Source organism: Lissotriton vulgaris, chromosome 12 (genome assembly GCF_964263255.1).
Source record: "Lissotriton vulgaris chromosome 12, aLisVul1.2, whole genome shotgun sequence".
Classification (NCBI taxonomy): domain Eukaryota; kingdom Metazoa; phylum Chordata; class Amphibia; order Caudata; family Salamandridae; genus Lissotriton; species Lissotriton vulgaris.
This window is the reverse complement of record NC_141700.1, coordinates 459,520,397-459,547,242: the sequence shown is the minus strand read 5'-3', so window position 1 is coordinate 459,547,242 and position 26,846 is coordinate 459,520,397.

The window sequence follows — 26,846 nt, the reverse complement described above, 5'->3', positions numbered from 1 at the left end:
CCTTTTGAAAGGTCTAACGTGGTAATGAAACAAGCCTCTCCTATGAGTTGAATTAGTTCATCCACTCTTGGTATTGCATAGGCATCGAAGGAGGATATTGCATTTAAGGAGCGAAAGTCCATACAGAACCGAGTTGTTCCGTCCGGCATCGGTACCATTATGATTAAGGATGACCAACTACTACGGAGTTGTCGTATTATCCCTAACCGTAACATCTCTTGTACTTCCTTTTTTATGTCTTGTTGCCTGGCTGCTGGTATTCAGTATGGCCTCATCTTTACATGTTTCCCTGGCTCTTTCTCGATTTATGTTCTATTAAGTTAGTTCGTCCTAGGGTATCTGAAAACATGTTAGCAAACTCTTGAAGAACGGTCATTGGTTCGTTCTTCATTACCGGAGTTAGTTCGTCATTCACTGGTAACATGTCCAAGGTAGTTTTATTAGAGTTTGGTGGTAGTCCAAACCGGGTATTCTTGGGGATAGGCCCCAGCCATTTCTTCAGGAGGTTTATGTGGAAACATTGTTTCCATGATGGAGATATCTGCATGTTGTGTTACCTATGGTTTCTATGATGGGATATGGATCCATCCATCCTTTCTGGAACTTCTGTGAAGATGATGGCAAAAGGACTAACGCCCAGTCCCCTACTACCATCTTCCTCCACCTCTTCCCTTTGTCATAATACCGTTTCTGCCGTTTTTGACTTCTCTCTATGTTTGAGTATGCTAGGTCTCTTAGCTTACCCAGTTTACTTTTTAGTTGTTGTGTATATTCTAGAAGTTCTTTTGACTCATTCCCCGCCTCTCTTTCCCAAGTCTCTCAAGTTATCTCCAACAGGGACCTAGTTTGTATCCCATATAGCAGTTCAAAGGCCAAGTATCCCGTACTACTTTGGACTTGGGCTCTTAAGACATAAAGAGCCAAAACCCTGTCCCAGTCCTTATTTTCAAGTGTCAGCATCTTTCTCAATGTTGTTTTTAGTGTACGGTTATACCTCTCCACCAGGCCATCAGTCTGGGGATGATAAGCTGAGGTGCGTATTTGGTGTATGTTCAGCATTTTACTAACCTCCTTCATCACCCTGGACGCAAAAGGAGTACCCTGATCTGTTAACACCTCTTTGGGAAATCCCACCCTTGAGAATGGTTCTAGGAATTTCTCTGTGATGTTTTTAGAGGTGGGAGCCCGGAGAGCAAAGGCCTCTGGAAACCTTGTGGCATAGTCAATTATCACCAACGCATAGGTATTCCCTTTGGAGGTTCTAGGGAGGGGCCGTATGAGGTCCATCCCAACTCTCTCGAATGGGTGTCCTATTATGGGTAAGGGTTGCAATGGTACAGCCGAAGGTTTAGTTAAATTCTTTTTCTGGCAAATGTCACAAGTCCTACAATATTCAGTGGCTTCTTTATATATAGCAGGCCAATAAAACCACTTGACTATATTCTGAATTGTTTACTCTGATCCAGCATGTGTAGTTCCGTGGTTTGAGGGTCTGAGGTTCGGTGGTTCCAAACCCGTTCAATAAAGGTCGTCGGAAATAGACAACTTTGGTGTCAGCGGACCGCAAATCACGAGTGCGGTATGTACGAGTGTTTCTGTCTTAATCGATCAACGAGAACACTACGTATCCAGGGATTTCGTTTGAACCTTCGGGTTCCATTTTGTGAACGGCAGCCATTTTGTGTGGTTGCCCTCACATAGGCCGATGACTGCGGCCGAACGAGTCCTTGGGACACGTACATCTTAGCTGACTCCTGAATGACCTGGCCGAATTGATTCCCTTGCCCAAGGCTGACCTCGCTGAGCCAGTTCCTTGTTGAGCAGCTGGTTAGATAAAGATCAAAGACAGGACATGTCGAGTTTACAGAACACTGCACCCACCTTCCTATCTTGTTTCCAATCTGTTTCTGCTCCTTCCTTTACGACATAATCACTGACTTGGTTTGAGGTTTTATGATGGGTTTGTCCGGCCTGATCGAACAAGAATATTGGAATTTGCTTGGTCATTTCTGGTGGGCTGGACAACGGAAAATGGGATTGTCGTCATGCGATATGTTTGAAGTGTCTCTGTTTCATTGGTTGGTTTGTAAGTAATTGATCCTACTTTGGAATGCGATTTTTGGCATAAAAGATCATGCTCCGCTCATTGAATTTGTGCAGTCTCTAGCGAACCACCCGTGTTGTGCTTCGTAGACCTCTGTTCCTGGTTGCAACCAATAAATTTGGTCTTTGACATCACTAAGAAGTTTGATTGTTAGTATCTTCGTGCGCCCATTTCTTTATGAAACAATAGTGATTAATTTGTGTTGGCGCAGTCCTTGTTACACTGTGTCTGTCAGTGCCTTGATAGTATGTGGATAGAGTTTGGTCTCTTGAACACAAGTGACGCGCACTTTCAACTTCAACCTGATTGGTTTTTTCAAATTCAACTGTTTTGATAACGTATTCAAAAGAAAAAATTCCACTAAGTTTTTGTGAACATGGCAAATATTTTAATTCATAAAGCATGTCTTTAGAAATTGTCATCATTTCCAATAGAGAGTTCATTTGAAATCAATAGAATTTCACGACGTTACATTATGCCCAATGCATTTCGGGTTTGTCAAAGAAACCCTTCGTCAGGGGCCTGTGGCAAACGAAAAACATACAAGACCTTAGCATTCAAAAAGAAAATCGTGGCCTTCATACAAAAATTGCAGTTTATGATTTACATCCTAATCGTGCTCAATGCAGGTTCTATGTAATCACATCAAATAACAATCCAATACAAAATCATGAGTCACTAAGAAGTTTCCCGTGTCTCTGTACTCTAGGACAGGTGAACTCGAAGACATCGGGCGTTTTCCCCTGGCGCCGCTGGGTTCTAAAACCCGGTTCATCAATTGGCGCCCAATGTGGGGAGACTTCAGCGGTACCGGTCCAAGCCCGAAGATCGTGGAGAGCTTCGTGTGAAAATTCTGGAGGAAGGCCTGCCACTTCATCGACCCCTGTATGTCGTCGTGGTCCGAAAGTCTTTAATGCGAGGTTCCCCGCTTTCCGACTGCTACGAAGGACTGCTGTCCTGACTGTCGCCCTGTCTTGGAGCCATTAGACGTTTGTAGAGCGAGACGATAGACGGGTATTCTGGTGACGCCATCGACATTTCAGTTAAGTATGAGTGGAGCGTCTCCCAGTTCTTAGTTTGTTTTGGTATCCTTTCGAGGATCGCTTTGATTTGGTACCTGCAGGCCCCAAAGCCGTGTTTTTACGAGGCTATCGTTTGAGATTTCCCTTGAAGTTTGAAGCTAGACTAGTGAGTGAAGATGCCTGGTTTTAGCAGATTTGGAAAGATATTTGGTTGTGGTTGTTCTAAGGATTCTCGGTTGGAGGATTCGTGTCCGGTTCCTCCGATTGGAACTCCGACCTATGAACTTTATGTCAAACATGGTGTGGGCCCCATCGGTTATAATGACATCTGGGTAAAATATACGAAGAAATACGGTGTCCTACAGTGGCCCCGTTATGGTAGCTTTGAAACCGAAATTCTAGATAATCTCGAAGTTAAATTGTTTAGGAAGAAAGCCTGGCCGGCAATGTTTGACTCTTTCCGCATATGGCGCAAAGAAGCCAAACAGAAAGAAATTAAATTAGCAAAGAAGAATAAACGAGAACGAGGTTTTTCAATGGTGCAAGCTGCTATAGCGTATAGGGATAATGAGGAAGAGCAGGAGAGTGAACAGATGCTTAGGGTTAGGAAGTTAGCGATAGATAAGTGCTACCCAGTTTTGCCGCTTAAAAAGCAGGAAGCAAAGGAAGACCTTGCGAAAGATCCTTTAATCTCGCATCTATTGAGTTCGCCACCCCCTTATGCACAGAATGCTATGGCACCACCGCCACCAGTTGTAGTTCCGCAACACCCGGTTGATGTGCCACCTACGATTCCTCCACAGCCAGCTCCTTTTCCGTTGGCTACTATTCCTTTGGCGCAGCCTCCTCAGGGGCCGTCAACTTTGCCTCCTTCTTCGTTTGCTACTCCTACGCCTATCTATAATACTCCTTCTGTTTCGACTTTGGATTCTTCTACTATTGTTCCATCTTCCCTTTTTCTTTCACCTTCTCCTTCTGCTAGGCAGAGAATGACTACTGCAGTTTCTGGTTTCTTTTCTCCTTTGTTGGGACAATTGGGTATGTCTCCTGTTAACGAGCGTAGACAATCACGTAGTCAGTTGCCTGATACTGATGAACGTACAGTTTTGGATCACATGGCGCGTAAATGGATTACGTACGCCACACAGTATGATCTTGAGGGTGTTATGGATGTTTTCCTCCAATGGGATGAACCAAAGCAACGGCACGTCTTTGAGATGATGTGTGTGTTCCTCCATGAACAATGGGTTGCAGAAGTAGGTAAAGCTCCTAATGAGTTGTATCGTGTACGTTCCGACTTTGCGAAAGGGACCGTTGTGAGTCCTCAGGATGTTGGGAGAGCAGTTGCGACCATATTGTCATTTCGTAGCGACACTCCTTCTGAGCGACTGTTTGAGCCTGATTCGTCAGTTAGGAGAGCAGCGCGTCAATATCCGATGCGTGAGGTTCCTCCAGTTTGGAGACCTACTGATGGAAATGTTGCCGCACACTTTCAGCGTGTCTGGGTACATGTTCCTTGGAAGCGTGCTGAAGTTTTAGCCCTTAAGCAGACTTTGCCTGATCCACGTAAGAATCCTGCAGGGTATTATAAGGAGCTAACCCAAACCGCAGGATCATGTATTATGAATTAAGAATCCTACAGGGTATTATAAGGAGCTGACCCAAACCGCAGGATCTTGTATTATGAATTTGGCAGATATAGACATGTTGTTTGGGAATGTTGTTCCACAGCCTATTTGGGGTAAGATCAGTCACACTGATCATGCACAAGAATTAGGTGACACCTGGAATAATCTTAGCGCTGCCGATGGTAGACAAGTAGGTGGTGCTAAGCCTGAAGATGTAATTGCTGACCTCCCTGGTAGGATTATTGCTTATATGAAGACTTTGATGCCTGAAGTGCGTGTTAATTGGGATAAATTGTCTGCGTGCAAGCAGAAGAAAGATGAAACAGTGTCCGACTTTTTCACTAGTTTCGAAGAGACATTTGTGGATCATAGTGGTCAGGACATGAGTACAGAAGGTGTTCAACGATTGTTTGTTGACAGGTTTGTTCATAATTTGCTTCCTGAATTATGCAATAAGTTGAAGGATTCTGAAAGTGCTTGGGCTGTCGCCACATCAGCGCAGATTTTAGCTATGGCCCAGTACTATGAAAATAGGCACAAAGATGAGATGGAGAAAGCGGATAAGAAGACTAAGGAATTGAAGACTAAAGTTCTTCAACAAGCTTATCCACACCGTACTAACAATAAACGTGATTATCAGCAGAATCGGCAATATTCAAGAAACTCGCAAAGGAACGAGTCTTCTCAACAGCGTTTTCCGTATGGGCCTAATCAGTGTGCGTATTGCAAAGAAGAGGGTAATTTTAAGAGTAGTTGTCCGGTTTTGTTACAGCGCATGAATGGTTCTTTTGGTGTGAGAGGTCGAGGTGCTCAACAGGCACCTAGAGGTAGAGGTCGAGGACAGAATGGGCGTTTTTTGCCTCCACAGAACTCAATGAATAGTTTTGATCAGCAGAATGGTTCATCTGGTAGGACAGCTCAGTACTATGCGGATGATTACTATGTCGAAGGTGAGGAAGTGGATGGTAATGATTGTTAGGACAGCCATGGACAAAGAGAGGGAGTTGTTTCAGTTCCAGTAGATCAGAGTGGACCTTATGTTGAAGTGACTGCATCAGGTGTGTCAGAGCCTTTTCTGCTAGATACTGGTGCTACGAAGAGTTCTATTATGCACTCTAAACTCCCTGGCGCACCTTTGTCCGGCTTTGAGAATGTTTCTGTAGGTTTTTCTGGCGCCCCGGTTACGAATCCGATTTCTACTCCGTTGCCTCTTTCTGTTGGACCATGTAGATTCGAAGCACCCCTCATTTTAACTACAGGTTGTGATCAGAACTTGTTGGGATTGGATTTGCTGAAAAGATTGTATGCGACGTTGTATTGTTCTCCGTCAGGAGTACAGCTTACATTGGGTAAGAGAGTGATTTCTCTGATGTATATATCTAAAGACAGACTTCCACCTGAATTGTCTTCTTTACCCGATTCATTGTGGGCTACTGGTCCGAATGATGTAGGCCTCTTGGAGATTCCACCTTATGTTGTGACACTGAAGGTAAATGCTAAGTTACGCGCATTCCGCAATATCGTATCTCTAGTGATGGTGAAAGAGCACTTTTGGCGATCATTTATGATCTGATAGAGAAAGGTGTGATTGAGGAAACGAGAGGTAATGTGTGCAATAGTCCTGTTTTGCCTGTTCTGAAGAGAACTGATTGTTCACAACCTCCTGTATATAGGTTTGTGATCGATCTTCGCGAGGTGAATAAGATCGTGGTTCCACAATTTCCTGTTGTACCTGATATCACTGCTTTGTTGACTTTGATCCCGGCTACAGCCGCATGGTTTTTGGTGATTGACTTGAAGAATGCTTTCTTCAGCATCCCGATTGCCGTAGAGAGTAGAGATATCTTTAGATTCTCTTTAGGAGGTCCGGCGAGATGGGTTATAGAGAAAAGCATGTGTGAAGATACGATTGAGAGTGTGAAATCCATCCAAGCTGAAGCTACAAAGAAAGAGTTGAATGAATGGAGAGAAAGTAAGGGTAGATTGCATTCGAATGGTTGTTGGACTGATTTGTCTGAACATCAAAGATGGTTGTTGCCTGATGCGTATGTGCTTCCAGTTGTTACAATGGCTCATGGTATGGCACATATTAGCGTGAAAGGGATTTGTAAGTTGTTGGCTCCGGTTTGGCAGAATGCTGGAATTCCCAAATGTGCAGAGAATCTGGTCAAGAATTGTATGGTGTGTTTGATGTACAATCCTGGTAAGGGAACTCCAACCCCAGCTGGTCATTTTGCTCCTCCTACGTATCCGTTCGAGGCTTTGCAGCTAGATTTCATCCACATGGAGAGGTGCAACAACCTGAAATATGTCTTGGTGGTTGTTTTCTCCTTTTCTAGATGGGTGGAAGCTTATCCTTTGAAGGACAATACGGCCTTGTCCACAGCGAAAGCCCTAATCAAGGAGTTTTTCCCGAGATTTGGTTTGCCGAGAATTATCTGGAGTGACAACAGGAGTGAATTTGTGGGTCAAGTGATGAAGAAAGTATGTGAGGGATTAGGAATAAGGCAGAAGTTTCACGCTGCAAATCACCCCCAATCAGCTGGTTTAGTCGAGTGCTATAATGGCACTCTGAAATTGAAATTGGCCAAAATTCAAGCGAGCTCTGGTTTACAATGGCCAGATGCTTTGCCTTTAGCCCTTTTGTCCACAAGAATGACTGTGCATTCACGAATGGGTTTGAGTCCGTATGAGGTTGTGTTTAGCCGCCCGGCGAATATTTGGGGCGTACCAAGACCAACAAAGTTCAGTGATCTCGAATACCCTGTGTTATTGGATTACTTGCACGAACTGACGGCTAAACTGCGTGTCTTACACCAACAGGTTTACGATAGCCTACCACAGGCTGCTGAAGATCCAGGCCACGCCATTGAACCCGGCACTTGGGTTTTCATCAAGAACTTTCAGCGGAGCAAGAACGAGCAGCCCCGCTGGACAGGACCACACCTAGTTCTCCTGTCTACACATTCTGCAGTTCGAGTGCAAGGCAAGAAACACTGGATCCACAGCGTACATTGCAAACGGGCTCCGTTGCCCTGACCGTACGACCGGTGGGTCCAGGAGGGACTCCCAGACTCTGAAATAGAAACTGTGCCACGATTTTTGCCATTCAGCGATGCCCATCTGATTGGAACAAATTCTGAGAAAGAAAGTGACGATCTTTTGCAACAAGCTGTGCCTCCTTTAAATCGATTGAACACTACTGAGCCTGAGCTTCTGTGTAAGGAACAGACATTGCCTGGGAAAGATCGTTATAATTTGCGACCAAGAGTCGTTGGACTAATAAAATAAATGAAGTTTTTATGATTTTTCTGTTTACAGGTTAACTCTCCTCCGAGGATCTACTCATTTTTGTTTTTCGACCCGCCATCCGGGTTCAGCTGTAGGGTCGCGTCGACAAGTCTTTGGAGTGCAAGCCTGAGACACTGGGTCAAAGGTTCTGGTTGGCCTAAGGGAGTTGCCCTGGGTTGACAGAGGCATCCTTTAGCATAGAACACCCTACCACCGGGAGCAGCATATTTAGTGAGGACGGATTTCTTCGAGTTAGAGAGACCTGTAGAGACAATGAATTTTAAAAGCAAGATACACAAACTGATCATCCGGAAAAGATTTTTAATATTGTGCTTATTTATGCTACTGAGTTTAATGATATTTTTAATTGGTTATGTGACATTCTCTTTTAAAGTGACGTTTATTACCACTGTGCAACCTACACCTCCACCTACTATTTCTTCACATTCTTTTCATCCTTTGCCCGAACATGAAATAGTCAGAAGACTGGAATTTGCTAATAATTCCTTTATTCAACTTTTACACCAACACCAGTTAGTTATGAATACAACAAATTGTTGGATTTCTGGTCTAATGCCCCATACAACTGGTAAAGGTATTCCGTTCTTGGTTTTGCCCTTCAGCCTTAACGGTTCCATTTGGGCATATAGAACGATGTTCATCTATGCTCACAGTGTCTATCCCCTACGTTCACTGAAGGACAATCCAAAGAATAGTGCTTTAGCTAGAGGCATAGTCAACATGGTTAAAGGGACTAATGCAATTGAGACTATTCCGAAGGATAAGAGACAACCATATAGTGGTTGAGACGTTACTGGATATGGAGTTAGTCTGAGTGTTAACCAGCGAGCGAAAAGTTCTCCACCGATTTGGATAGTGCCCCATCAGGGCCGCTATTGTCTGCAGGGTAATAGCAAGAATCCGAAAGCTCAGTTAGGGAAGAGTGTCTGCACTGAGACTTATGTATTCACTTCTCAGACTTCCGCAGCATTTCTAGCCGCTAAGGGTACTTATTTTGTTTGCTACGACAAAGCGTATACATGGTTGCCCCCTTACTTTTCGGGAACATGTTTAGTTTTGTTCCTGTTGCCTCCCACTTTTACAGCTGCAGCAGATTACCATAAGACAAGAGTTCAGTCAGGAAGATACCGCAGGGTTTTCTGCCGTTTTGGGACCGATGGCTAACAGCAGGAACATTCGCCAGTTGACGAGAGTGGTTGAGTCCACCATAGTCGAAACTGATGGTGCCCTTAGTAACTTGACTGCTGAGCTCCAGTCGGATAGACTTATGACACTTCAGAATAGAGTTGCTCTTGACTTCATACTTGCAGAACGAGGTGGAGTATGTAAACTGATTCAATCGAGCTGCTGCGTTTTCATTCCAGACAACGCTCCGTCAGTCTTCCAGGCCATTTCCAAGTCACATAAGATCTCCGATTCTGTCCATATAGACAAGGGAGAATGGTCATTGATGGGATGGTTCTGCGGATTGATATCCACTTGGGGATGGAAGATTTTGATGGTCATTGGGATGGTTTTAGCTATCCTTTTCCTGTTCTGTCTATGTGTGCAGTGTGCTCCTGCTATTTGTGGCCTTTGTGCTACTTTGTGTGCAAGGAGACCTGTCCAGAGAGAGGTACTAAGTACTAGGATGATGCTACAGCAACATATCGATGATCTGATGATGATAGACCTAGATTCAGATTGACATGGGTTTGGGTTCGTTGCCTATGTAAGGGCAAAAGGAGGGTCTGTAGTTCCGTGGTTTGAGGGTCTGAGGTTCGGTGGTTCCGAACCCGTTCAATAAAGGTCGTCGGAAATAGACGACTTTGGTGTCAGCGGACCACAAATCACCAGTGCGGTATATACGAGGGTTTCTGTCTTAATCGATCAACGAGAACACTACGTATCCAGGGATTTCGTTTGTAACCTTCGGGTTCCATTTTGTGAACGGCAGCCATTTTGTGTGGTTGCCCTCACATAGGCCGATGACTGCGGCCGAACGAATCCTTGGGACACGTACATCTTAGCTGACTCCTGAATGACCTGGCCGAATTGATTCCCTTGCCCAAGGCTGACCTCGCTGAGCCAGTTCCTTGTTGAGCAGCTGGTTAGAGAAAGATCAAAGAGCAGGACATGTCGAGTTTACAGAACACTGCACCCACCTTTCTATCTTGTTTCCAATCTGTTTCTGCTCCTTCCTTTACGACCTAATCACTGACTTGGGTTGAGGTTTTATGATGGGTTTGTCCGGCCTGATCGAACAAGAATATCGGAATTTGCTTCGTCATTTCTGGTGGGCTGGACAACGGAAAATGGGATTGTCGTCATGCGATATGTTTGAAGTGTCACTGTTTCATTGGTGGTTTGTAAGTAATTGATGCTACTTTGGAATGCGATTTTTGGCATAAAAGACCATGCTCGCCTCATTGAATTTGTGCAGTCTCTAGCGAACCACCCATGTTGTGCTTCGTAGACCTCTGTTCCTGGTTGCAACCAATAAATTTGGTCTTTGACGTCACTAAGAAGTTTCCCGTGTCTCTGTACTCTAGGACAGGTGAACTCGAAGACATCGGGCGTTTTCCCCTGGCGCCGCTGGGTTCTAAAACCCAGTTCTTCACATGACCAGCTGTTAAGTAAGTGTGAGCATAAAAGAGTATTTGTTCCCTAAATACCTTTGGTACCAGCAACTGCCGTAGTGCCCCAGGTTCCCCTCTCTATATAACAACTCATTATCTATAATGAATCTTGGGTAGGGGGTTTTTGGATCATTCTGGTGGACATGAGCCAGTTCCCAGGCATTAAATTAGGTGTTGTTGTTTGCTTGGGCAAAGCGAAAGTTACGGTCTAAGACCCAAGGCTCAGATGTTATGAATGCTGCCTTAGTATTGGTCTTGGTTTTCTGTGCCTCCCTTACTTCTGCTTGAAAATGGGATAAGAAATCAGGGTTGTCTGCTCCTAGAATTAAATCGTCTGGAAGGGATTCCACCCTTACTCTACAAGGATCTCTTCCCGCAGGGTGTAAGGTTATCTCAGCTAAGGGATACAGCTTCACGTTCCCATGTATACATCTGATGTGATGTGTACTAAGGTCTCGGGGAATATCTGGTTTGGCAAGACTAAGGTTTTATGTATGACTGACTGTCTGCACCCTGAGTCCAATAGTGCTCTGACCCACTTGTGATAAACCATTTTTTTTTTTTTTTTTTTTTTTGTTGTTATCCTCATTTGCCTGACCCACTCTTATTTAGCCTCCAACTGCCAACCACTTAATCCAGGTGCAGAGTTTCCTCTGCATCTTATACTCTATTTGGTGGAACTCGGCAAGAGATGGCCCGAAGAGTATCGTGGGAAAAGACTCCAAACTTGAAGTTTTATTCAATTGAACTAGCCATTCTGAGCCGACTGGGGGGGGGCCTAGTTCTTGGAGTTTCAAGGCATAATCATAGGACCGGGGAAAAAAAAAAAAAAAAAAAAAACCCCGGTTATTGTCTCCAACGAACCAAAACGTCCCAAAAGATACGGCTACGCTCGCCACCTGCTCTCCTCAAATCTGTTTTAGAGGTTGCGTAGAGAGACGACAGCCAGTTTGCGTGGGTTGGTGCTGAATTTTCAATCCAAACCTTGCATATCTCTCTTCTTGCAAGCAGTATGGCAAAGTACAGAAATGTCCTTGCGTGGCCCTTTATATTATTGTCCCATCCAAATATAATCAAGGAAAGTGTGATGGAGATCGAAGTATTAAGAATAGAGTCCAGAGTTACTTTAACTTCATTCCAAAACTGTGATATGTTGGGGCATTCCTTGAACATATGGATATCTGAGGCTGCGATATGGCCACATTTATTACATTTCTTCCCTGGGATGAATTTAGATAGTTTTAGCGGTGTAAAATATGCACGGTGAATTGTAAAAAAAATGATTACGTCTTAGCCATGCGGGTTTGACACATTTATATAGTAGGGTACAGGAATTCTGCCAGGTTTCGATGCTCTGGGCCCCCAGATCTGAGCCCCATAGTTGTTCCGAGAGGGTAAAATCTCCATCTGTCTCTTCTAGCAGGCACCAGTACCACTTCGAGACCTCTTTACCCCCTGCAGGTTGCGCTACCAATTTCTCTTCAGTGATGCTATGCTTCCCTAATGATACCCCGGACCTGTTTGTTGCCTTAACCCAACTATCTAATTGTAGAAACTTAAACCTCGAGAGCTCTATCCCCCGCTGCTCCCGCAAATCCTCCCAGGGCCTCAGAGAGTCACCTGTCAACACTTCTCCCCATGTTAGTATCCCTCCTGCTCTCAACGGAGTAGTAAGCCTGTCATCCCAGCAGGAAGGGAGCCCTGGGGATTCCCAGATGGGCGCAAGGTTAGAGTAGTATGACAAACCCAGGTTCCTCCTTATATGTGACCATAGCTTCGCTTGGGACATGAGAGTTTTAATTTAACTTTCTTTAAATATTTCTGTTCTCCAAACTTAAACATGTAGCCATTAGTTGGTAAGCCAGCACCAATCAGCATTGCCATGAACATGAGACCTATTGATGTATTAGATGGCACTTTTAAGAGCATTCTCGAATGGGATAGTTGGAATGCCCACGCATAGTATTGTAGATCGGGTAGGGATAGGCCCCCCTTTTCCCTCCTCCTCCTCAGCTTTTTCCAGGATATTCTTGCTGACTTATATCCCCACACGAAGGAGTTAAACTCTCTCTGGCATTTCTCTAGCGCTGTTTTATCAAAGGCGAGGGGAATCGTGTTAAATAAGAAGGTAAACTTGGGAAGGATTGACATCTTTAACAGACTTACTCTGCCTAGGATAGTTAGTGGGAGATTAGACCAAGATTTTAAAGATTTTTTAATTTCCTTAAGAATTCTCTCAAGGTTAACTTGGGCAATTTGGGCGATATCTTGCACTATCCGGATTCCCAAATATCTCATTGAGTTTGATGTATTTAACCGTAGGTCAGGTATGTTCCATGCCATAATGTCTGTTTTGAAGGCGTTTATCTCATAGCCCGAGATACGGCCAAAGTCTTCAGCTCTCTCGATGACTACTGGGAGTGCGGTCTCCGGGTCTGAGGTAAAGACCAAGATGTCATCTGCGTACAAGGCTACCCGCTTTTCCCACTCCCCGAACCTAAAAGATGGAATAGAATCTTCTCGTCTGAGAACTTCCGCAAACGGTTCTATGTATAGGTTGAAGAGGAGGGGGGAAAGCGGGCAGCCCTGTCTTGTACCTCTAAAGATCCTGAGCGATTCAGACAGTTTGCCATTTATTAGAAGCCGTGCTGTTGGCGATTTATATATAAGCTTTATTGTTCGACAGAATTTCTCCCCTAAGTTGACCTTCTTTAAAACGTCGTTTAAATAGGGCCAGTTTACCCTGTCGAAAGCTTTAGCCGCGTCTAGGGTGAGGGTTGCCAGTGGGATAGAAAAAGCTGAGGCGATGTTGATTGCCCCCACTAGATCATATGTTAGGTCAGAGAGCTGACGCCCTATAATAAATCCCTTCTGGTCTTGATGGATTATTTCCCCCATTACTGATCCCAATCTAGCTGCTAAAATGGAGGCATATATCTTGTAATCGTTATTCAACAATGATATAGGGCGGTAAGACCCACATAGTGTTGGATCTTTTCCAGGTTTTAAGATCAAGACTATAGTTGCCTCGCTCCATGATTGAGGTGGGTCATTACCGTCCTTCAGGATACCGTTGAAAAGGGCCGTCAGGGTAGGGACAATTGTGTCGGCCAAGGCTCTATACAATTCTCCGGGGAGTCCATCAGGACCTGTAGCTTTGCCATGTTTTAGTGCGGATACGGCCTTTTTGACCTCTGTCTCTGAGATGTCCAATTCCACTGCCTCGCTTTGCGCTTGCGATAAGTGTGGAAGAGATATCTTATCCAGCCATGACTTCCTTGCCTGTTGGTCATCTATAATGCCATCCCTGTATATTTCCGCAAAAAACTGCGTAAAGGCAGTACTAATTCCTACATCTGATGACCTGAGCTGATTTTCCCCCGCAGCCATAATCCCTCTTATGTGGTTTTTTGCTTGGTCTGCTTTAACCCTCCAGGCTAAAATCTTACCTGCGGTTTCTCCGAATTCAAAGCTGGACAATTTACTCGCCTCCCATTTCTTTGAGACCCTTTCTTGTAGGATATCTTCTATCTGACTTCTGAGGTCTGACATATTTTTTTGATCTTGTAGTGAGCCAGTTGTGCCCCCAAGCCTTTGTTCAATTGTCTCCAGCTCCTGTTCTAGGTTTTGGATTTTTGATAGATAGTTTTTCCTCATAAAGGAAGCTCTGTTGGTAATGCAACCTCTCAGGTATGCCTTAAGAGTTTCCCAAACTAAAGCAAGGGAGGTCGAGTGCAAATTACTATCTAAAAACATCCTAGCTTCGGAGTTGAGGTATGTCACTTCCTCCGGGACCAATAAAATGGTTCGATCGAATGACCAGGAGGGATGTTTTTTTTGAGTTTGAAGTATTAAGATGAAAGACAGAGCTGAATGATCGGATAGGTGAGAGGGTATATACTTAATACTGGCTATGGAGTTTTGGAGACAGTAGCTAAACAGGGCAAAATCTATTCGTGATGTATGTTTATATTTTAGATTCCTATAAGATACCCCTGGTTTAGTGCCGGCTCTTTCTCTCCATAGATCTGCCAGGCCCAGGTCCTCCATAATCCCTTTTAGAGTCTGTCTAGATTTTGAAGGGGGTTGACAGCTATACCTACTACTATTGGTGGTTTTATCCAATTTCGGGTTCAAAATAACGTTAAAGTCCCCTGTCCAAATTATGGGGCCAGAGGTGATTGTTAAATCGTTCCTTATTGTTTCCAAAAAAGATGGGTCATCAGTATTAGGACCGTAATATCCAACTAAATTGTACTTCTGCCCATGTATAGAGAGGTTAACTATGAGCCATCTTCCACATTTGTCCTCTCTGAATTCAAGAATCCGCACATTAGCTGATTTTTTGCAAATTAAGAGAATTCCTCTTATATTTGCATTGTGGTCGGTGCTTAAGAATACGTCAATCCATTTTTGTTTTTTTCAAATTGCATCTGCCTCGTTTTTTAAAAGATGTGATTCTTGGATAATGATGATCTGCGCCGGGGAATCGCGCAAATATTGTAAAATGCGTTCTCTTCTCCCCTGTACGCGCAGACCATTCACGTTCCAAGATAAAAAATGTATCGATGTCATTTTTCCTTCCCAATATTCACTTCCATTCCACACAGTTTAGTATTTATTACTTTGTTGCTTTTAGTTATTTTAACTAAGGCAGTCGGACTATTAAAAAGAAAAATCTGCTTTAAAGGGCCAAGCTTCTGAGGATAATTTTGAGTTGTTATGCTTTTGTGTCCCCCCCCCCCCCACCCCTTTGGAGAACCCATCCGTACTTACTCCGGCCAGTTGATGGGCCGGTTCGCGCTGATCTGAGCTCTGCTCTCAACACGGAGTTGCACTCCTTAAAATTATCTGGGAAAAAGAACATTGTTCTATCTTGTGCATTCACCATCGCCGTCACCATCACCTTCCCCCTATTGATTTGTTATTTACATTCTCCAGATAGTGTGGGTTTTATTTATTTGTTTATCTACACAAAAAATTTATTTATGAGATAGTGCAGTTTTTTTTTTTTCCCTCCTCCCTCTTTTTATTTATATATGTATTTTTTTTTCCTCTGTTCTTCATTCTTCCCCCCTCCCTCTCCCCTTTTTTTATTTTATTTATTTATTTATTTTTTTTTCCTTGGTGAGCCCTCTACCATTTCCTTCTTTTTTTTTTTTTTTTGTGAGGGTTCCCAAAAGCTCATAAGATGCCTACTTAAATATTTCGTTATTCAGCCTATTGAGTAAGGGCAAGTAAACTGAGATGAGGGGGGGGGTCCTGGTCGTTCAACATTTGCCCTGAGAGTGGTTCTGAATGGACTCCAGGAGCTCATCCGCCTCGAATGGTGTTCTGACATTATGCATCTTATTATTATACATGAAGCGCAAGTAGGCCGGGAATCTCATCTGGACTGTTGCACCAGCCGTTCTAAAACTGTCCATCTTCTGTCCCAACTCCCACTGCCTATCAAGTGTAGTCTTGGATAGATCAGAGCGGATCTCAAAAGGGAATTCAGAGCATTTTGTAGTTTTAAGTTTGAGCGCAGTGTTAAGTATTTTCTCCTTTAAGGCATAAGTCAGGAAGTTGACAAGGATTTTCCGAGGTTTAGACCTGCCTGCGTTAAGACGAAACGGGTCACGATGGATCCTCTGGATGTCTTTGTTTCGTCGAGATCCAAAGCTTCCTTCAGAAGATTTACAACGAAACTCTTAATGTCCCCGCCTTCTTTCCCCTCCGGTATTTTGAGAAGACGCAGGTTGTTTCTACGTGAGAAATTCTCTAAAGATTCCATTCTTTCTTTCATCGCATCCCCCTCCTTGCGTAGGTTGTGAATTTTTAGCACAGCTGCTTCAAGATTGGCTTTTACTGCTCCCACTGTGTTCTGTAATGCCTCCGTTCTTTCACCCAAGCCATCTACTTTCCTTTCCAAAGCTTCACAAGATGAGCGAATGTCGTTTTGGTTTGATTTAGAAACCAAAAAATCACTACGAATTTCTTCTCTCATTGAGGCAATTGAAGCCGCCAAAGCTGCCAATGCCGACTCGGTAGCAGTGTAAGTTGTGTTACTGGCCACCTCTTCCTCATCTCTCTCCCCTAAAGCCTTTGAGGGACCTGTTGATGTCATGTTCTGGGCCTCTCCTTCATCATCGTGTAGGATGTTTACCCCCACCAACTGTGGTGGAGCAGACAGTGTTGGGTCTGCCATTTCTGTTCGTGGGGGTGGATTCACTGAAGGGATATCAGTACTCAGAGGGGTGTCAGGGCTCTCTTCCTGATTATTAACTGGGCTTAGATCCAAAATTTGAGGCAGGACTTTAAAAAAAGAGCGTAAAGAGGGGGTGATTTTCGCAGCACTGTTGGTTGAGACTAGAGCCTTAGCCCCTTCTTGGCTGTTTTTACTGATTTTTTTATTTCCCCTCCCTTTGGCTTTCGTTCTTGTAGCTGTCGGTTTGGGTTTCTGACTAGTTTTCCTTTTCCCTTTCTCTTTTGGTAAAGCTGGGAGACTAAAAGGGACAGGCTCGCTTGAAGGGTTGCTTACAGCAGGGACGGGAGGCAGGGCAGGAGCGGGGACAGAGGATTCAATTGCTGCTGCTGTATGTGGCACTGTATGTGTCACTGACACTGTCTCTGAACCAGGGGATTCTGGTAGCTGTAGTAACGACTGGCTGGCCCTTTTAATCTCTTTTAGATTTTTAATTAGACAGTTGAGGTTACTTGCCTCCCCTAATGAAGTGCCCTTGCTTCTGTCAAGACTCGATTTCCCCAATCCCTCCGAATGCAAAAACAACCCCACCCGCGGCACCTTACTGTCACAAGTTGCTGAGCCTCCGGCACCAGCTCGCGCCTGGGTCTTACTAATGGGCTCAGACTGCTTCTGTAGCAGCTGAACCACTGCGCCTCCGGAGCCCACGCAGTCAAGTCTGCCTCTAAGCAGACCTCGCGCCGAGCGACCCCGGCGAAGCTCCACGGCTGCTCTGCTCCACGGACTCTGGGGGAGCGGAGAACTGCCGGAGGGCAGGGCGAGACACATCCGAGGTGAAGCCGGCTGGCGAGGCGAGGGAGAGACAAGCCGGCAGTCCTATTCTTCACGCAGCTGCTGTTCCGACTCCGCTTTCCAGTTCCAGCGGCTTTAATCACCGGACACTGTGAGACCGGAAGGCAGGGCAGCAACACCCCCAACACCCCCGGAGCGGACCCGGTCTGGCGAGGGGAATCAACCCGGCAGCCCCCGACCTTGCTCCGCTATTCCAATCCAGCGGCTTCAGTTCATCACGCCGAGTCAGGTAGGGGAAACGAAGCAAAAAAAAAAACAGATCCTCAAGAGTACCCGATCTTAGTTCAGAGCGGAGAGGAGTGCTTCTCCATGTCAGAGGAGCTCAGGTGTCCAGCGCGCGCACCGCACTAGCCTGCGGCCGCCATGTTCTCCGAGACTTGTGATAAACCATGACACGTACGTAGAAGGAAGGATTCATTTGGATGTGGCCTCAGCGCTCAGCTGAAGCCTGACCTGTTATAAAAGATTTGAGTCTTTATCGGCACATATGCAATCTGCACGCTACATTCTGACCAGGGTCCTGTGTTTAGCTCTTGAGCTTACAAGGAGGCAATGACGTTTTTAGTCATTGTTATTTATGTATTTATCTTATGGCTTAGAAACCATACCACCTTTTTACAGTATTATTTTATAATACTGTTCTTGCTGTACGCATTATACTTTACAGCCAGTATTACGATTGTAGCAGTTCATTTCTTTTGCATGAGAAAGAAGACTGTTCAATAAATACCTTTTATTGAAAACACCGATCTCTCTATTTCCTCTATTTCTCTGCACCTCTGGTGAAGCGAAGCATGCACAATTGACTAATTGAAATATCTATCTATTGTTTCCACGACTCTGAAGATACGTTTTATCTTGGGGAAACAAAGTTGTCATGTTTATGCGGTTGTCAGAAACAAATCACTTCTTGTTCATTCGAGAAAGTTTCTAGTGACCTCTGAGCTAGCTGACACTCACAATTAAGTCTAATATATTCGATAGACACCAAGTCGACCTAAGTCCTACGTCAATTCTATAGGATATATTATTCCAATACGCAGAGCCTATTGGGAATATAGGAACTACACTACAGTAGTGACCAATTCAGCAGTATGTACTAATCCATTCACTGCGCTAAAGCTCAAGCACTTATACATTCAGTCAGGCACTCTCCTTGCAGAACTGTAATCCTTCAGTCAGTACCCAAGTACTGATGCAGCGAAGTAGGCCTTAGGACATAGACCGCTTCAAACCTCTATGTATTATGCATGCAGTCTTATATCCACCTGCACACTTGTGGTTCACATCTTCAATTCCCCAGTCGGTATCCTTACACTTTCATAAAACACTCTGTCACTGCCCTTGCATTGTTGTAGTGACCCATTTAGCAGTATGTACTAATCCATTCACTGTGCTAAAACTCAAGCACTTATAGATTTACTCAGACACTCTCCTTACAGTACTCTAATCATTCAGTAAGTATCCAGTACTCATGTAGTGAAGTAGGCCTTAGGGCATGGACTGCTTCAAACCAGTATGCTGTATGCATGCAGTCTTGTATCCACCTGCACCCTTGTCTTTCACACCTTCAATTCCCCAGTATGTATCCTTACACTTGCACCAAACACTCTGTCATTGCCTTTGTACTGTTGTAGTGACCCATTCTTCAGTATGCACTAATCTATTCACTGCGCTAAAACTCAAGCATTTATAAATTCAGTGAGGCACTCTACTTGCAGAACTGTAATCATTCAGTCAGTACCCAAGTATTAATGCAGTGAAGTAAGCCTTGGGACATGGACTGCTTCAAACCCCTATGTACTATGCATGCAGTCTTCTATCCACCTGCTTACTTGTCTTTGACATCTTCAATTCCCCAGTCTGTATCCTTCCACTTCCACCAAGCACTCTGTCACTGCTGTTGCACTGTTGTAGTGACCCATTCAGCGTTATGTACTAATCCATTCATTGTGCTAAAACTCAGGCACTTATAGATTCACTCAGACACTCTCCTTACAGTATTCTAATCATTCAGTCAGTGCCCAGTACTGATACAGCAAAGCAGGCCTTAGGACATGGACTGCTTCAAACCTCTATGCACTATGCATGTAGTCTTCTATCCACCTGCACACTTGTCTTTCACACGTTCAACTCCCCAGTCTGTATCCTTACACTTTCATCTAACACTCTGTCACTGCCCTTGCACTGTTGTATTGACCTATTCAGCAGTATGTACTAATCCATTCACTGTGCTAAAACTCAAGCACTTATAGATTTACTCAGACACTCTCCTTACAGTACTCTAATCATTAAGTCAGTACCCAGTACTCATGTAGCGAAGTAGGCCTTAGGGCATGGACTGCTTCAAACCCCTATGCTGTATGCATGCAGTCTTCTATCCACGTGCACACTTGTCTTTAACACCTACCATTCCCCAGTTAGTATTCATGATGTTGCAGCAAATACTCTATGTCTCCCCTTGTACTGCTCTAGTGATGCATTCAGCACCATGTACTAATCCATTCACTGCTCCAAAATCCAACCACTTATAAATTCATTTAGGTACTTTTCTTGCAGATGTAGTTCTTGAAACTCCTATGCAGTAAGTATGCACTTCTGTTATCAGTTACACACTTGTTTTTATACTTAGTCATTGTAGATTGTATTTGTTTAGTAGTAGAATAGTATATTTTATAGATTTATTTTTATAACATTATATATATTTTTTATGACAGATTCCATTTATCTGTACAAAAGGGGGTGGTGATGGACGGAGCATATGAACCAATCAAATACTCACACCCAGTCAAAAGATCTGGGTTTAATCCATCACCGTTCTTTAGCCCACTCTGCCACCCCAGTTCAGACATGGCTATATGCAAATAAGTCTGACCCTGTGCCTCATGGGAACAGTGCAGCCCGAACTGCCAAGCCATGTCTTCCTTGGACCGGAAACAAGCTTCCGAGGACCGGTTTCTGGCATTCCAGCCGTCTTCAGCCCGGCTTGCTTGAATCCAGTGGCAAAGTGAGCAAGGGACTCACGTCTGAGTAAACCCTGCCACACTTATGGCGGCCAAAAGCGGTACAAAAGGGGGTGGTGATGGACGGAGCATATGAACCAATCAAATACTCACACCCAGTCAAAAGATCTGGGTTTAATCCATCACCGTTCTTTAGCCCACTCTGCCACCCCAGTTCAGACATGGCTATATGCAAATCAGTCTGACCCTGTGCCTCATGGGAACAGTGCAGCCCAAACTGCCAAGCCATGTCTTCCTTGGACCGAAAACAAGCTTCCGAGGACCGGTTTCTGGCATTCCAGCCGTCTTCAGCCCGGCTTGCTTGAATCCAGTGGCAAAGTGAGCAAGGGACTCACGTCTGAGTATACGCTGCCACACTTATGGTGGCCAAAAGAGGTACAAAAGGGGGTGGTGATGGACGGAGCATATGAACCAATCAAATACTCACACCCAGTCAAAAGATCTGGGTTTAATCCATCACCGTTCTTTAGCCCACTCTGCCACCCCAGTTCAGACATGGCTATATGCAAATCAGTCTGACCCTGTGCCTCATGGGAACAGTGCAGCCCGAACTGCCAAGCCATGTCTTCCTTGGACCAGAAACAAGCTTCCGAGGACCGGTTTCTGGCATTCCAGCCGTCTTCAGCCCGGCTTGCTTGAATCCAGTGGCAAAGTGAGCAAGGGACTCACGTCTGAGTATACCCTGCCACACCTATGGCAGCCAAAAGCGGTACAAAAGGGGGTGGTGATGGACGGAGCATATGAACCAATCAAATACTCACACCCAGTCAAAAGATCTGGGTTTAATCCATCACCGTTCTTTAGCCGACTCTGCCACCCCAGTTCAGACATGGCTATATGCAAATCAGTCTGACCCTGTGCCTCATGGGAACAGTGCAGCCCGAACTGCCAAGCCATGTCTTCCTTGGACCGGAAACAAGCTTCCGAGGACCGGTTTCTGGCATTCCAGCCGTCTTCAGCCCGGCTTGCTTGAATCCAGTGGCAAAGTGAGCAAGGGACTCACGTCTGAGTATACCCTGCCACACTTATGGCGGCCAAAAGCGGTACAAAAGGGGGTGGTGATGGACGGAGCATATGAACCAATCAAATACTCACACCCAGTCAAAAGATCTGTGTTTAATCCATCACCGTTCTTTAGCCCACTCTGCCACCCCAGTTCAGACATGGCTATATGAAAATCAGTCTGACCATGTCCCTCATGGGAACAGTGCAGCCCGAACTGCCAAGCCATGTCTTCCCTGGACCGGAAACAAGCTTCCGAGGACCGGTTTCTGGCATTCCAGCGTCTTCAGCCCGGCTTGCTTAAATCCAGTGGCAAAGTGAGCAAGGGACTCACGTCTGAGTATATCCTGCCACACTTATGGCGGCCAAAAGCGGTACAACACTAAAAGAAATTCATCATGCCTTCAAAAAGTGAAAAGAGGAAAGAGCATAAAAAGCTGATCATTTCAAGAGAAGTCATCCACAATATTTACCTGAACAACAATGTGTGGTGAAAAAAAAAACTCCTCCTAAGAGAACAAAGGATTTTCTAAAAAAAAATATCAAACACTAGGAATAATGTGGAGAATGTGAAAAATAAAAAGAATGTATTTGCTACAAAAAGAAAAACAAGAGAAAAAACATAAATGATGGGAAATCATGTTTTAAAGAAACACTGTATAGTAAAAGGAGGAAGAATTAATTTCAGGAATTTAGAAAAAGAATGTTTTACAATAGAGTTGTCTTAAACGTATTAAAGTACATGAAAAAAAGTAAAAGAAAATCAGCATTTTATAAGAAGAAACATCTTGAAAGTATTGTTGAGAAGGCTTTTGAATTAAAAAGGAAATTATTTATTGTAATAATCAATAGAATTTGATCACTAGATAAACCAATCCATTTAATGAAGGCCAAAAGTAATTGGAGAAGATTAATTAAAAGAACTAATTTTTCCGATGTTTTTTTGGGTGAATTGAAACACAGTTCAACTTCTGAGCCTTTTTTTAATGAAGAGAGTTATCTTCAGAGTAATGATTTGCTGAATGCAGTTGACACCAGTGGTCGAGCTTATGAGGTTCGAAATGGTTGTCCTATTGAGAAAGAGACAATTGTTCCCAGAAATGCAGAAGAGGTGTTAGCTGATGAAGTTTTAGGGAGACGTCCTAAAGCTCCAGTGTACACTTGGAATTGCAGTACTATTTGTAGTGTACGACAGGAATCTATTGATTTTTTACGCAATTTCTAACATGAGTATACTAAGAAAAGTGTTAAACAAAAGATTAAGATGTTGCAAGGACTAGACCCTTGCAGAGTGAGAGAAAATACTGGTTTGCAAGGTCATTCTCTGGCTCGTCTTTCTTGAAAAGTATGTCAAAATGTTTTTCACCATTTCAGGATGATAGCAGTACATCATAATCAAATGAGGAAATTAGTCAGAACATTGTATTATGCAAAAAGTCCAGCACTAATGTTTAAAATGTTGAACAGCGCTCTTTTGCGTGGATCAGTATAAGATCTAATAAACGTTTGTGAAGAAATTGAGTTGAGTTACTTTGGTCATGAGCAAGACAGTGCAGAAACTGATACAATAATAGAAGGAAATGTGGAAGAGAATGTACAACATTCTAGTACAAAAAATTTTGAGCAAGAAATTACGAAGTTTAAGGTGATTTCAGGTGAAAGGCCAAATAATTCTTGTATTTGTTGTCAACGAACTCAATATAAAAATCAGACTAGGACTGTTGATCTGTATTTAAAAAGTAAAAGAGAAAATAATAATGAGTGGAAGGAATTTGCAACTTATTTGTTGGTAGAAAATTGTTTTGATTTGGGTTCTGATCAACGTATTTGTAAATATTTTTATAACAAATTAGACAAGAACAAAATGCCTGCTAGAGCTGTCCATAATAATCTTGAGTTCGTAAATATTCCTTCTGAACTGATAGATTTAAATACCTATGAGTCTATTCTTATTCAATGTGTGCATCCATTTCAGGCTATTGTTCATATGGAGCCTAAGACAGGGAAATTGCCTCCTTCAGATTTACAGAGGATTAAAGGGAAGAGTTGTATATTTGCCTCTAGATTTAAAGAAAAATATTGAAACAATTGGTGTAGAAAATGTAGAAGATGAACCTCTAGTTATTCTAGTTAATGGCGTTCCTACTAAGAGTAATAAATCTGGCAAGAATTAATGGATGTTAGGAAAGTGAAAAAGGCAACGTTGTATCTGGTAAAAAATAATCAGTACTATAAAAATGTGTATGTGGGAGAAGAAGAAATAGCTTTAGAAGAAGATACTGACTCGTCAACTGGACAAATTGAAAAAGTGGATATGTCCAGAACTGCAGAAATATATGAACATTACAGTGTTCATCCACTTCATTCTAAAGTACTGATGGGGAATACTATTGAGGTATTCCAAATTAAGGAAGCAAAGGGAAGCCCATGAGTGTATGGGAAGAAAGCTTGGAAGCTCGTTGTTTCCCTCAGTTGTTTTCAACAGGAAAAGAAGGACGATCATCTGAATACCGGACATCAAGATTGTATGCAGAAGATCCAAGATTTCGACAATGTATTCCATATATGTTTCATCTTTTGTTTGAGAGTGACTCGTCTGGACTTTCTTATGCAGTCAACCATATATTGAAAACAGGTGTACATCTGCAAAATGTTTTGGCAAAGGAATTTATGGATAAAGTACACCAGAAAGAGAATGTTTTGGAATCTCAGCTGATTAATCCCATGGCATGTCAGCGTGGTACTAATGAGTACTGGTATCGTCATCATGGTGAACTTAAATGTATGCTAAGGAACTTAGGAACTCCTACATGGTTCCTTACTCTAAGCTGTGCTGAATATGCTTGGGAAGATTTACTTCAATTTCTTCGAGAGGCAAATCCAAATATAGTAAATATTGAATACAAGACACCTGGAGAATTGTGCTCTTTGGATCCAGTTAATGTATGCAGATATTTCAATCATAGATTTGAAGCTATGATGTCTTTTATCACCAATAAAAAAAATCATCCTCTTGGAGAGGTTGTGGATTTCTTTTGGAGAAAGGAGTATCAAGCAAGAGGTGCTCCTCACATACATATGCTAATATGGATCAAAGATGCCCCCAAATTCGGAACAGATTCGGATGATACTGTGTTGTCTTTTATTGAAGAATATGCTACATGTGCTATTCCCAAAAGCACAGAAAAAACAGAACTTAAGACAACAAGTCTTACGATTCCAAAGCCATCGTTGTGGGAAATACTGTCGTCGAAAGTACAAGTCAAAGGAAAAGTTTTATACCAAATGTCGTTTTGGTTTTCCACGTCCTGTAATATCCAAAGGAAGAGTAAACAGTTTTATGTCAGCTGTGCGACATACCTTGACAAGAAAGTCTCCAAAGAATACCTATAATTTGAGAAGAAGTGAAGAATCAAAATATATAAAGATTATAATCCAGTTATTCTGTCCATGTGAAATGCTAACATAGATATTCAATACATTGTGGACAAATCCATTGCTGTTGCTCGATATGTAACATCCTACATAACAAAATCAGAAAAGACGGAATTGAAGGAAATGTGTGAAGAGATTTCCCACGAGAAGAGTCTAAGTAAGAAATTATACAGTTACAATTTGAAGATGTTATCTCATCGAGAAATCGGAGCGTATGAATGCTCAGATCGCTTATCATCTGCAAGTCTATACTCCAAATCTAAAAGAATCATTTGGGTGAGTCTAGGTCTTGCTGCAACACAAAATCGAGTACTTAAATCTGTAGAAGAAATTGAATATTTAGCTGAAAAAGAGCCAGAAAGTACAGATATTGTGAAAACAAATATGCTGGATACATATTATCCAAAAAGAAGTCACCATCTTGAGAACATTTGTCTCTATGAAGTGCTGCAAAACTATACTTTAGAACGGAATATTACAGAAAACATCAATAATGGAATATATGCTGTGATTGGTTCTGAAGGATGTTTGGTGAAACAAAGAAAATGACATTTGATTAATCACCGAAAACTGAGTTGCGATAGTCCTGACAAAAGGGAATTTTACTATTTAGCTCTTTTGCAACTCTTCAAGCCGTGGCGTTCAGAATTGGAATTACTTGGAGATTTTCAGAGCTACGAAGGTTCGTTCAATGCAACTAAAGATACTATAGAATGTCCTGGTTTTGCAAATTATGTGAAAATATTGAACTACGAAATTGAGCAAAAAGCTACAATTGTAGCTGAGATTGCTAGAGATAGTTCTCAAGACAGTCAAACTTCTGCTCCGTTGAGTCAGGATCCACTAGGAGAACCAATTGTTCAAAATGAAGCAGCAATTGCCATGGATGAGGTGGAAACAGCAATGTATCAAGCTCAAGAAGATATTATGGTCTTAGCAAACGTGGAGGAGCAACTAACCATGGGTTACTTCATGAAAAGAAAGAGTGCACATGTACAATGTTTCAACCAATCCAAATGTATGTGAGTGGACACGCTGGAACAGGAAAAAGTTTCTTAATTAAAATAATCACCAGTTATCTACAGAAAACAACTGAGCCTCATTTGTCTTGTATTGTAACTGCTCCAAAGGTGATGGATTAAACCCAGATCGGTTGACTGGGTGCGAGTGTTTGATTGGCTCAGATGCTCCGTCCATCACCACCCCCTTTTGTACCAACTGGGTTGGCAGCACATAACATTAAAGGAATTACATTGCATCGTTTACTTATGCTGCCTGTGGAGCATGAAAACAATTTAGAATGTCCCAAGCTATCTGGAGAAGCTTGTTGTGATTTTTCAAGAGAGCTAAGACAATGAAACTTCTGATTATTGATGAGGTAAGGATGGTCTCAAACGTAATGCTTGCTTTTGTGCATTTACGAATGCAGCAAATTCTTAAAACAGACTATGATCGGTTGTTTGGAGGAAAACATGTCATCGTTTTTGGAGATCTACCACAACTTATTCCTGTAAAAGGAAAACCAGTATTTAAAACACTTGCGCATGAAGATACCAGAAATCCTTTGGGTAGAATTGGAAATGTTAACATTTGGTCATATTTTGAATATAAGGAACTTATTACAAATATGCAACAGGCAAATGATGCTGGTTATGGAACTATT